The sequence below is a fragment of the Lithobates pipiens genome, unplaced genomic scaffold, assembly GCF_037356315.1.
Source record: "Lithobates pipiens isolate NorthernLeopardFrog02 unplaced genomic scaffold, aLitPip1_a1.2 Scaffold_16, whole genome shotgun sequence".
Classification (NCBI taxonomy): domain Eukaryota; kingdom Metazoa; phylum Chordata; class Amphibia; order Anura; family Ranidae; genus Lithobates; species Lithobates pipiens.
Genome location: NW_027507748.1, coordinates 303792635 through 303804815, shown reverse-complemented (window position 1 = coordinate 303804815; position 12181 = coordinate 303792635). Strand labels below are relative to the sequence as shown.

At 44.1% G+C, this 12181-nt stretch overlaps 1 protein-coding gene across 1 annotated transcript in view; it reads left to right on the top strand.

Annotated features, from left to right (window-relative positions):
* Window positions 1-12181, top strand: part of PTPN22 (protein tyrosine phosphatase non-receptor type 22) — a 195492-nt gene that overhangs the window by 28440 nt on the left and 154871 nt on the right. The window lies entirely within an intron of this gene.

Genomic DNA, 12181 nt, shown 5'->3' with positions numbered 1-12181 from the left:
AGGGAAGCTCTGTACACACGAGCCAGCTGAATATAGCACAGATGTAACAACAAAATAATTTAAACTGTATGCTATACCAGTGCTTAAAAAATTTGCTTAGAATCTAGGAGCCAGCTGAAAAAGTTAGGAGCCAGTTTTTTAAATCAGCTTCCCAGCGCCCAGAACTGCATGTCCGAGGTGTCGGGCAATAAGAATTGCTCACGCCTGATACCAAGAGAAAAAAGACTGAATATTTAAAAAAAAAAAACAGAAAAGTTTTTATTATAAGATGTTGCAAATAAGTTATTTTTCTCCTTCACCGATTTACACTGATAGATGGCACTAATGGGTACTGATGAGGTGGCACTGATAGGCAGCAGAGGTGGCACTGATGGGCACTGACAAGTGGCATTGAGGTGGCAATGATGGGCACTGACAGGTGGCACTGATAGAAAACACTGAGGTGGCACTGATGGGCAACTGACAGGTGGAAATGATGGCCACTGACAGGTGGCATTGATAGTCATCACTGAGGTGACACTGATGGGCACAGACAGATGGCACTGATAGGCAGCACTAATGGGCACTGATAGGCAGCACTGAGGTGGTACTGATAGGCAGCACTGAGTTGGCAACGATAGGCAGCACTGATGGGCACTGGTAGGTGGAATTGATAGGCAACACTGAGGTGGTACTGATGGGCACTGACAGGAGGCACTGATAGTTGGCACTGACAGATGACACTAATAAGCACTGATAGGCAGCACTGAGGTGGCACCAATAGGCATCACTGAGATGGCACTGAGAGGTAGCACTGATAGGCAGCACTGAGATGGTACTGACAGGTGGCACTGATGGGCAGCACTGAGGGGGCACTGATGGATACTAACAGGCAGCACTTAGGTGGCAATGATTGTCACTGACAGGCAGCACTGAGGTGGCAATAATAATACACCGCCTAAAGTGTGTTATAGTGTTATATACTGTACACCACCGAAGGCACTGTATATATAGTCTACAATGAATGCAGAGTATATATATATATATATATATATATATATATATATATACATACACATACACATACACACACACATACATATATATATATATATATATATATATATATATATATATATATAGAAATACACTGCCTACACTAAATAACCGCCTAACTTAGCTCAATCTCTCTCTGTCTCCGTCCACACTAACACTACACACGGCCGTCGTTGGAAGTGGCCTTATATAGTGTGGGGCGTGGACTTAGTCCCCTTGAGCCATGATTGGCCAAAGGCACCCTGCCAATTATGGCTCTCGCAGTAGAGCATGCTGTGATTGGCCAAAGCATGCGAGTCAGGCGCATGCTTTGTCCAATCATCAGACGCCAATGCAGTGCATTATAGGGCATTCCATGGCAGTCAAATTTCCCGTGACCGCCCCATATGTTCAGTTAGTTTGTGAACAAATGAACACCCGATGTTCGATTTGAAGGAACCATGGGCTCATCCCTACTCGGCAGCCTCACACCTGGAAGCAACCTAATACAATTCAATCAGAATCATAGGAACAATGGGTTCTGCTTTACCCATGGTCAAATGGGCCCAATCATGCAGTCAACCTTTTCAAGCAGGCTTTGTGACACAATGGAATTTTATAAACCTGAACCAGCCAATCAAAATCATCCAAACCATGAAGTCAAGTCTACGGTGGTAGACCAACAACTCGAATCTCAAGAAGTCATTGTTGTTCACTTCTGCTACCTGGGTGTCCATATTAACAGGGGTCAGTCTGTCAAGTCAGCTTTTCCTGCATAAGGGGACAGTGTTGAAAGTTCTTAAGTTAAGGATGGCATTATGCATCCTCCAAGCTTTCATGCAATTGATTTCTAACAAGCTGGTGATGCTGAGAATGGATAATACAAGCGTGGTAGCATACATAAGCCAGAATCCTTAACTACACAGGTCGATTACTTGTCAAGACACACGTTGGACAACAAGGAATGGGCCTTACTAGTGACAGCTTTCTGACAGATCCAGAAGGAGCTGGATCCATTTCAAAGGAGAAAGCTGGAAGAAAAATTATGGTTTTGGAGAGAGAATCCTTAGTTCCTTCCTTTCGTCAAGAAAATCTTCTCTGAGTTATCAGAGACCTCAGGGCTCACAGGTACTCAAAGGTCTTATGCCGCGTACACACGATCAAACTATCCGGCTGAAAAGTCCGGCGGACTCGAGTCTGCCGGACAATCCGCCCGTGTGTGGGATCCGGCTGAATTTTTTTACCCAAAAGTCCAGTGGACTTAGAAAGTAGTTTTGACTCAAAATTCTCTGGGACTGTGACATCATAATGGGTGGGGACATCACCCGGCGATGTCCCTATATAAGTCGCCGCACGTCCCTGTCATTGCGGCCAGAGACAGCGACGAGGCAACATCTCAAGAAGAGAAGAACAGAAGAACAGAAGAAGGCGGCGAAGACAGCGGCGACAGAAGACCAGGCCACCGCCAGTAAAAGAGCTGGAAGAAGGAGCGGAGGCCCGGCAAGAAGAACCGAAGAGGGGGACAAGACCCCCGAAGTCGGAAGAAGACTCCCGGGCGGCGGCGAAGAAGAAAGCCAGGCTCCTCCGCTAGTAAAAGAGCTAGCAGAAGATATTCCGGCGAGAAGACCCCCCAAGATGGAAGAAGATCCCCGGAGCTGTGCAATAAATTATTTTTAACCCTTGTGTGTTTTGTTTTATTTAAATTTTTTTCACAGGTTAATGAGTAGGGGTACATTGTACCCCATACTCATTCACATAGGGTGGGGGGCCGTTATCCGGGGGCCCCCTTATTAAAGGGGGCTCCCAGATTCCGATAAGCCCCCCGCCTGCAGACCCCGACAACCAATGGCCAGGGTTGTCGGGAAGAGGCCCTTGTTCTCATCAACATGGGGACAAGGTGCTTTGGGGTGGGGGGGCCGCGCGCCCCTTCCCCAAATCACCCCCCCCATGTTGAGGGCACGCGGCCTGGTATGGCTCAGAAGGGGGGCGCTTGTTCGTCCCCACCCCCTTTCCTGACCGGCCGGGTTGCATGCTCGGATAAGGGTCTTATATGGACCTGGGGGGGACCACAACGCAGTTTTTTCGGCGTAGGGCTTCCCCTTTAAGTCCATACCAGGTGATGGGGCCAGCGATGTGTCAATCATTGACTTCCTTCGCTAGTCCCGGCTACCTGGAGCCGCGCTCAAAATGAACGGACTTTCCTCCGTGTGTGGGCAAGTCCGTTCATTTCAAAAGTACGGCGGATAATCTGGCGGACTATGTCCGCCGGACCTAGTCCGCCGGAAAAGTCCCGTGTGTGGGCAGGTCCGCTCGTTCCGACAGTCCGACGGACTTTACAGCGGTTTGTCTGCCAGACTAAGTCCGCCGGATAGTCTGAACGTGTGTACGCGGCATTAGAGTTTCTGCAATCTGGCCTAGATAAGGGCCTTGCTTTGTGGACCCTAAAGATTCAAGTCTTTGCTCTGTTGGCCTTTACCAATACGTGAATAAGCTAATTGTCCAATTCTTCAAAGCACTCTGTCTTCTAAAACCACTAAGAAGGTGTCTCTTTCCTAAGCGGCAGTATCTATCTTTGGTGGTCCACTTTCTCACTTCACATCAATTTCAGGGGGGAAAAAAAATCAGTTCTTTATTGACAACAAGACTGCTTTCTTGGTAGCAATTAGTAGTTGATATGGATAGGCGACAGTGTCAACAAGAAGGCACCACCATCCCTGAATAGTATGTATATATAGAGGGGTGATTTAATGGGACTTTCAGGGTACCTGGTAAATAGAATGAACTGATAATACACCAAAAAATATAAAAAGATATCAAATTTATTGAGCAAAGAGCAAAAGTTTTTTTTTAAAACAATAATGTTGGCTATACAAACATTACGCAGACGTGGGTACACATCTAGTAAACAGATGAAAAAGGTCTTTCAGCAATAGTATCCCGGCATGTTTCGCCCTCTAGGGCTTCCTCAGGGGATGTTTGTTGAGAGACAAAAGTAGATGTGTCACTGCGCACTGATGTTGAGCCAAAAATAGAGTTGAATGACAATACATTCAGTCAATCATCAGGACAATGGAAAGACTATTTTGATCCCTTCAGGGAAGGTATAGATGCTTTGTTCAGAACTGTTTTAAGTTGGATAACTCAGGTGATAGTCAACAGCTAGGCTCGTTGTCTCCAGATAGACTGCTTACCCAACAAGAAGTGTGTCAACTTCTTGGGCCGCAGCTTCTGCAGTTTTTATGTACATGATTTGCAAGGCAGCTTCTTAGTCAACACCTTGCACTTAATGCATAAGCCCTTGTACACATGGTCGGAGATTCCGACGGCATGTGTCCTATCGGACCGTTTTGTCGGATATTCCGACTGTGTATGGTCTGCATCGGACTGTTTCCGTTGGAATATCCGACGGACCAAGTTTTCCAACTTGCTGGTAAAATTTTCAGACAAAATGCTCCTATCGGACATACTTCGATAGTGTAGCCTACTCCGACGGACAAAGTGCCACGCATGCTCAGATCAAATTCCTAGACCAAAGCTATTGGCTACTAGCCTGAACGTAGTCCCGCCGTTACGAAATAACGTCATCACGTTATGTACAATCGGATTTTCCGACAACTTAGTCCGACCGTGTGTATGCAACATCACTTCTGGACCTCTTCCGGAAATAATCAGTCGGAATAACTCCGACGGATTTGGTTGTCGGAATCTCCGACCGTGTGTACGGGGGCTAAAAGGAAGAGGGAACCACTTCATAGTGTAGTACCTAAAACCATTCCATTTTAGTAAACGTTATATTGCACTTACAGCAGGGCCGGAGTCCTGCGGGAACGCGTGGGAACAACATTACTGTACTTATGCCACAGCAGGAATGTCATTCCCATTAGCAACTGCGTTCTATTGGATCCATCAGTCGATTCTGTAACTGGGCTACACCGCAGCAGCTGGGATGTGCACCCCCGCACGAATGTGTGGACTTTGGCCGGGGTTTTCCAAAATTGAGGCTGCAGCTTTCTGGCCTGCTGGAGTGGCATACATGCTGTCTGTGAACCAGCGCCCCCCCCCTGGTGGACGGTGCTGTGATGAGCACGGCTTGCTCTTACTGCCCGCCCACCTCCGACATCATCTTCCAGGTTTGACAGTTGGGGTTGAGGTTGCGAGCTTGATCGGTCGCCCGTTCCTTACCCCTGCTGTGGTTGGGAAGTGCTGTCTGTCAGTGCTTCCTGTACAGTTTCTAATACACTTCAGGTAGTATACACAGTATACAATACAGTGCAGCCGGACAGTTTCTAATACAGTGCAGTCAGTGTACAGTATATAATACAGTGTAGTTTGGTGTTCACCAAGGAGAGGTAGACACTCACAGACCACTAAAAGAGAGCAAGCAGCCTCTGTGTCTACAGTGAATAGTGGTGGTCGTGGACATGGTGCATCCTCTGAAGGCGGGTCACGCTTGTTCTTTTTTTTCTGCTGCTGGCCATTTTATTGAGCCACAACATGCAGAAGAGTTGGTGGAGTGGATAAAAAAGCCGTCCTCATCCTCCTTATCCTCTGTCACCCTGGCTCGTATTAGTTTGCCTTCCATTGCAGCTGCCAAAGTGGCCTATTCCACCAGCTCCTTGTCCACAGTTACTCCTTCCGTAGCCCCACCATCATGCATGGAGGAGTCACCAGAATTATTTGAGTATAGTGTCGGTTACATGCTGCTGGAGGATGAGCAGCAATTTGAAGGCTCCGATGTTGGTTTCCAGGTTGATGAAGGGAGGGGGTGCCAAAGAAGGACAAGCAATTGGCAGTCATGTTCCACCAGCTGCCGCATGCTGCCAAGTTTGCTCCAGTGACGAGGAGGGAGGGGATGATGAGGTCACGAACTGTACTTGGGTGCCTGAGAGAAGACAGGAGGAAAGTGAGGAGGAGGCTGCTCAACTCCAACAAAGCAGGATGTCCTCCAGGAGTCAGCTTAAGGGCAGCCACCCTATTGTATCACACTACTGAGCTCCGCAGGTGCAGGGCGCTGCTGACTCCCCACTGCCTTGCAAATGTTCCTTGGTGTGGGCTTTTTTCAAAACCTGTGCAATAGATCACACCATTGCTGTTAGCAATGTATGTCTGAAGCATATCAAGCGTGGCCAGAAAAGCAGCCGCTTGGGCACCCCATGCCTGACAAGACACATGATGACCTGCCACGCAGTCCGTTGGCAACAGCACCTGAAAGACCCACTTCTCAAACCCTACTATACCTCCAGTCCTCTCAAAAGAGGACTGGAGAGGAATGAAGGTATAGCAATAGGTGCCACAAGTACTTGCAGCCAATCTGCTAGCCGTACACCACCGGCTGATTTCAGCAGGCAAATTTTGCTACTCCAGTTTCTGAATCCAAAAAATTCTGTCCCTGCCATCCACATGCTTAGCGTTTAAATGCTAGCTTGGCCAAATTGCTAGCACTGCTGGTAGACTCTGCCCCCTTTTGTGAATTTGTGGAATGTGCTGTACAACAGTGGCAGGTTCCAAAACAATTTTTTTTTTTTCACGTAAGGCCATTACAGCTCTCTACATTCATGTGGAAGGCAATTTTTTGCCCTCGTTGGACAGGGCGGTCAGCAGCAGGGTTCATATTACCGCTGACTTATGGTCCAGCAGGCATTGACAAGGATGTTACCCATCCTTCATGGCCCACTGGGTAACTCTGCTGGCAGCTGGGAAGGATGCAGGACAGGTTTCAATGTTGGAGCTTGTTCCGCCACCACGCCTCCAAAAAGCTGGTGGTGATTCTGTCACAACATCTGTATGCTCCCCTCCCTCCTTCTTCAACTGTGGCCTCTGGACAGGAGCCACACTAGGGCAGATATTTTAGAGGGGTGGGCTCAGAGGTGGTTGACGCCACAGCAGCTTGAGCCAAGAATGGTTGTATGCAACAATGGCACCAACTTTCTCTCCGCCCTCCGAAAGGGACACTTGACCCATGTTCCATGCTTGGCCCACGTCCTGAAATTGGTGGTGCAGCGTTTCTTTGTTTATATACTCAGGTTTACAAAATCTCCTGAGGCAGGCCAGAAAAATGTGTGGTAATTTCTGGCAGTCATACAATGCCAGTGATCAACTGGCTGACATTCAAAGGGAATTTAACCTGCCCACCAACTACCTCATTTGTGCCACCAGGTGGAACTCAACATTAACAATGCTGCAGCGGCTGCGCACACAGCAGAGAGCCATCAATGAGTACCTGTGTGAATATGGCACCAGGACTAGTGTCAGGGGAGCTTGGCTTCTTTTCATGACATCAGTGGCTACTGATCAAGGATGCATGCACTGTCCTGTCACCATTTGAGGAGGCTACAAGGATGGTGAGCAGGGACAATGCATGCATCAGTGACACTGTGCCTCTAGTCTTCCTGCTTAAGCACACGCTTTGTGGAAGCATGGACAAGGCACTTGAGGCAGAAAAGCAGGAAGAAGAGGAGGACTTTCTTTCCTCTCAAGTCTCCCTTTAAAAGTGGGAAGAAGAGGAGGAGGAGGATTGTGTCAGCATGGATGTAGAGGATAACACACAGCTGTCATTCGAGGGACGGTTTTCAGTCCTCAGAAACCCGAGGAGTTGTACGTGGCTAGAAGGAGGTAGTTCCTGATAATGTAATCCTTGGTGACCCAAAAGATCTCTAGGCGCACGCATGCACATGTTATATATATATATATATATATATATATATATATATGTATATATATATATATATATATATATATATATATATATATATATATATATATATATATATATATATGTATATGCACAGAGCTTTAGATGCATCCAACTCTGTATAGCCATGCGCCTTGTACATGCTTTATAGTTACTATATGTTCATGTGCATATGTACATATATGTTTATATGTTTACATTTTTTTAAATTATATACATATTTATAATTTTGCATCAGTAGTAACTTCTTAATATATCATGATTTTTATACAACTAGTTTTTATTCCTCATGCCAGTTATTTTTATATTGTTCTTTCTTTCTCCCTCCCTTTTCTCCATATCATGTCGGTTTAACTTTAGCTTATTTATGATATAGTGTGCATATCATTTATCTATTGCTGTCTCTGTATTGCATTATCATTGTATATCTATTTGATTTTCAGTTTTATTTTTATATCTATCATCTTTATTATTTCATTATTTTAATCTTAATTTATTATTATTTTATTATTTTTATTATTCATTTTCTATTTCCAATTCATTTATATCTTATTTCCCGTTTTCGCTGATTTTTTTTTATTTCTTTTCTCTTTGTATGCGATTAAGATTTGTAATCCTCTGCGCCTGTACTTTAAGTGTACTCTTGTAGTATATTATTCCTTCCCCTTCTCCTGTGCATGGCCTATATATATATATATATATATATATATATATATCAGTCTATGTAGTTGTCCCACTTGCTTGATGAAGGAGCGCGGCTATCATACGATCCGGTCGCGCCCACCTCATGATGTCCATCCATGTCAGCTTTTAAAGTGACTGGATGCTCATTCATCACATCCAAAATGTGAGTTGCCTATTAAATATGTTTTTATAATTAAAGTGTATGTTAGCTCTACACTCAAAGGCCCTCTTCCTATGCTTGCTTTCATTCGGTCAGAAGAAGATCGATGGAGAAGGTGGCTGGCTGACTGATGCCTTTAAACAATTTTTCAGTCCTAAGTGCCAAGGTCTGATGGTTCAAGCAACCATTGCCAGCTTCTGCATTATATAGTGCAGCAATATCTAGGGGCAAGAGCAGACTTGGAGACCTTTCCAACAGAGCATCCACTGGGTTATTGGGTCTTGAGGATGGACCACTGGCCAGAACTTGCTCAATATGCAATCTTGCTATTGGCCTGTCCTGCATCCAGCGTGCTTTCTGAATGCACATTCAATGCTGCTGTAGGGTTTGTAACGCATCAACGAGTGCGCCTGTCCATGTACTCCATTGATAGGCTCACATTTATAAAAATGACTCAGTCCTGGATCAGTAGTTACCAAGTCCCTGATGCTGATGTAACTGATTGTATTTGCTCTGGATCTGGGATCCCTTGAACACTGCCTATGCTGCATATTCTATTCCTCCTGAATCTTGATGATGCTAGCTTCCAACAATATTTTTGGTTTAGGGCACCACCAACACCCAAGGCCCAATTTTTCTGCCTCTGTTTAACAGGGGCATGTAATTACAATTTTTGAAATAATATTTTAACAGCAGGGCCCATTCCTGCACTCTCAAAAAGAGTAACTGTGAGGGGTTACAGTGTTCTGACACCACCAAAACCAAAGATCCAATATTTCTGTACCTGTTTGACTGGGGCATGTAATTACAATTTTTAAAAATAATATTTAACAGCAGGGCCTGTTCCTGCACTCCCAAAAACAGTAAATGTGAGGGGTTACAGTGTTCTGGCACCACCGAAACCAAATTTTCCCAATTTGCCCATTTTTTCTGCCACTGTTCAACAGTTATAATTTTTGAAATAATATTTAACAGCAGGGCCCATTCCTGCACCCAACAAGAGTAACTGTGAGGAGGAGTTACAGTGTTCAGGCACCACCAACACCTAGGGCCCAAGTTGTCTGCAGAGTATATAGTGCAGTCTGTATAGTATATATACTGCAGTTCAGAGTATATAGGGAAGTCTGTATAGTATATATACTGCAGTTCAGTGTATATAGTGCAGTCTGTATAGTATATATACTGCAGTTTAAAGTATATAGTGCAGTCAGTGTAGTATATATAATACAGTGCAGGGTATATAGTACAGTGTGTATGGGGACCCCTACAACCCTGGCCATTGGTTGTGGGGGTCTGTGGGCGGGGGGCTTATCAGAACCCCTACCCATTCACCAAAAAAGTGTCAAAAAGTAAAAACAACAATACACAGTTTTTGACAAGGCCTTCATTGATTTTTATCTACTGTATATTTCTGGGATCCAGCAATACATTACAGCCACAAGCAATTTTAAATGATATTTCTTGCTTTAGAAATTTCATTTTGCTGCGGCACAGTAAAACACATCAGAAAGATGTGCCACTTTACAAGCAGACTAAGGGTACCCCCAGGCATGATAGTTAAAAGAATATTTCATGTTTAATGTTTCACATTAAGCATTTTTAAAATCACTGCTCCTGAGAAAACGGACGTTTTAAAAACATTTTTTTGCATTGATACATGTCCCCTGGGGCAGTACCCAGGTCCCTAAACACTTTTTATGGCAGTAACTTGCATATAAGCTTTTAAAATTAACACTTTTGATTTTTCATGTTCGTGTCCTATAGACTTTAACGGTGTTTGCATGTTCGTACAAATTTTTTGTCTGTTTGCATGTTCTGGTGCAAACCGAACTGGGGGGTGTTCGGCTCATCCCTATTGCCAAGACAAAAAAGCCCCCCTGTGACATAAACTCTTTTTGACAGGTTCTCTTCCATGAGAAATCAGGGGTCTTTTAGACATACGGCATATGAGATAAGGTGATGGCAGTAAAAGGGTTAAAGGAAATGGAAAAAACACAGATCTCCTGGCTGAATCAGAAGTTAATAAAACAGGGGAGACTCAGGAAAACAAGAACTGCTGTACTAAGGCTAATTACAGACGGTATAATGTATGCAATTGTTTTGCATTTCCAGTTACACTTTAACCTTATCCCGAAGACTTTACTGGACAAACCAAAAAGTTAGGTCCCGCCAAAATATAATCAAAAAATAAGAAAATATATTGTATTTAGATAAACTGACATACGAATAAACTCTAAAATTCCCCAAAAATGCAAACACATTACAAATATTTTATATTACATAGTTACATAGTAAGTAAGGTTGAAAAAAGCCAAAAGTCCATCAAGTCCAACCTATGTGTGTGATTATATGTCAGTATTGCATTGTATATCCCTGTATGTTGTGGTCATTCAGATGCTTATCTAATAGTTTTTTGAAGCTATCGATGCTCCCTGCTGATACCACTGCCTGTGGAAGGGAATTCCACATCCTTGCCGCTCTTACAGTAAAGAACCCTTTACGCAATTTAAGGTTATTAAACTCCCTTCCGCAAAAAAGTTTTATCCCTATTGTGGGGTCACCAGTACGGTATTTGTAAATTGAAATCATATCCCCTCTCAAGAGTCTCTTCTTCAGAGAGAATAAGTTCAGTGCTCGCAACCTTTCCTCATAACTAACATCCTGCAGACCCTTTATCAATTTTGTTGCCCTTCTTTGTACTCGCTCTATTTCCAGTACATCCTTCCTGAGGACTGGTGCCCAGAACTGGACAGCATATTCCAGGTGTGTCCGGACCAGAGTCTTGTAGAGCAGGAGAATTATTGTTTTATCTCTTGGGTTGATCCCATTTTTAATGCATGCCAATATTCTGTTTGCTTTGTTAACAGCAGCTTGGCATTGCATGCCATTGCTGAGCCTATCATCTACTAGGACCCCTGTGCCTTTTCCATCCTAAATTCCCCAGAGGTGTAAACTGACTTGTAAAATTTGCAGAGCTTAGAATTTGACAAACTTGTCCAGCTACGGTATTGGTTTACTCATTTAGGCATTAAGGTTTTCTACTGTTCAAGTAGCTAACATTTTACCTTTAATGCTCACTTTGATGTTATAAAAAATGCTATATGTACTACCTGACTTTTAACTATAGAAGAAATTGCATGCTTGTGTAATTATAAATAACCATAAAACAGTTAGCTGACCACAATGGCAGACAGAACAAGCCTGTTCTCATTTTACACACCCTGGTAAGACTTTTCTTTCCATTTCCTGCCCAGTAGGAAAATATGAACGTACAATTGTGCAATTGTGCAGTAAAACATTTATTTTGTAATTTAGGACAATACTGTTAGTGAACAAATCTGTCTGTCTATAAAATGTTGCAACCTTAAGCCTAGGTTCACATTGCTGCGGGCTAGAAATTGTGCAGGTTCAGCTGAACTTGCACAATTTCAAGCCCGCAATGCAGTCCGACTTCGGTCAGACATCTGTGTGGGTTCCTGCATAGATGTCTATACAAATCGCCCCCCCCCCCCAAAGTCACCAAAAGTAGAACAAGAACTACTTTTGTGAATCACTGATTTGGACGGTGCCATTGCCAGCAATAGCCGCCGATTTGGCATGCGATTTGACATGTCAAATCTCAAGCCAAATCG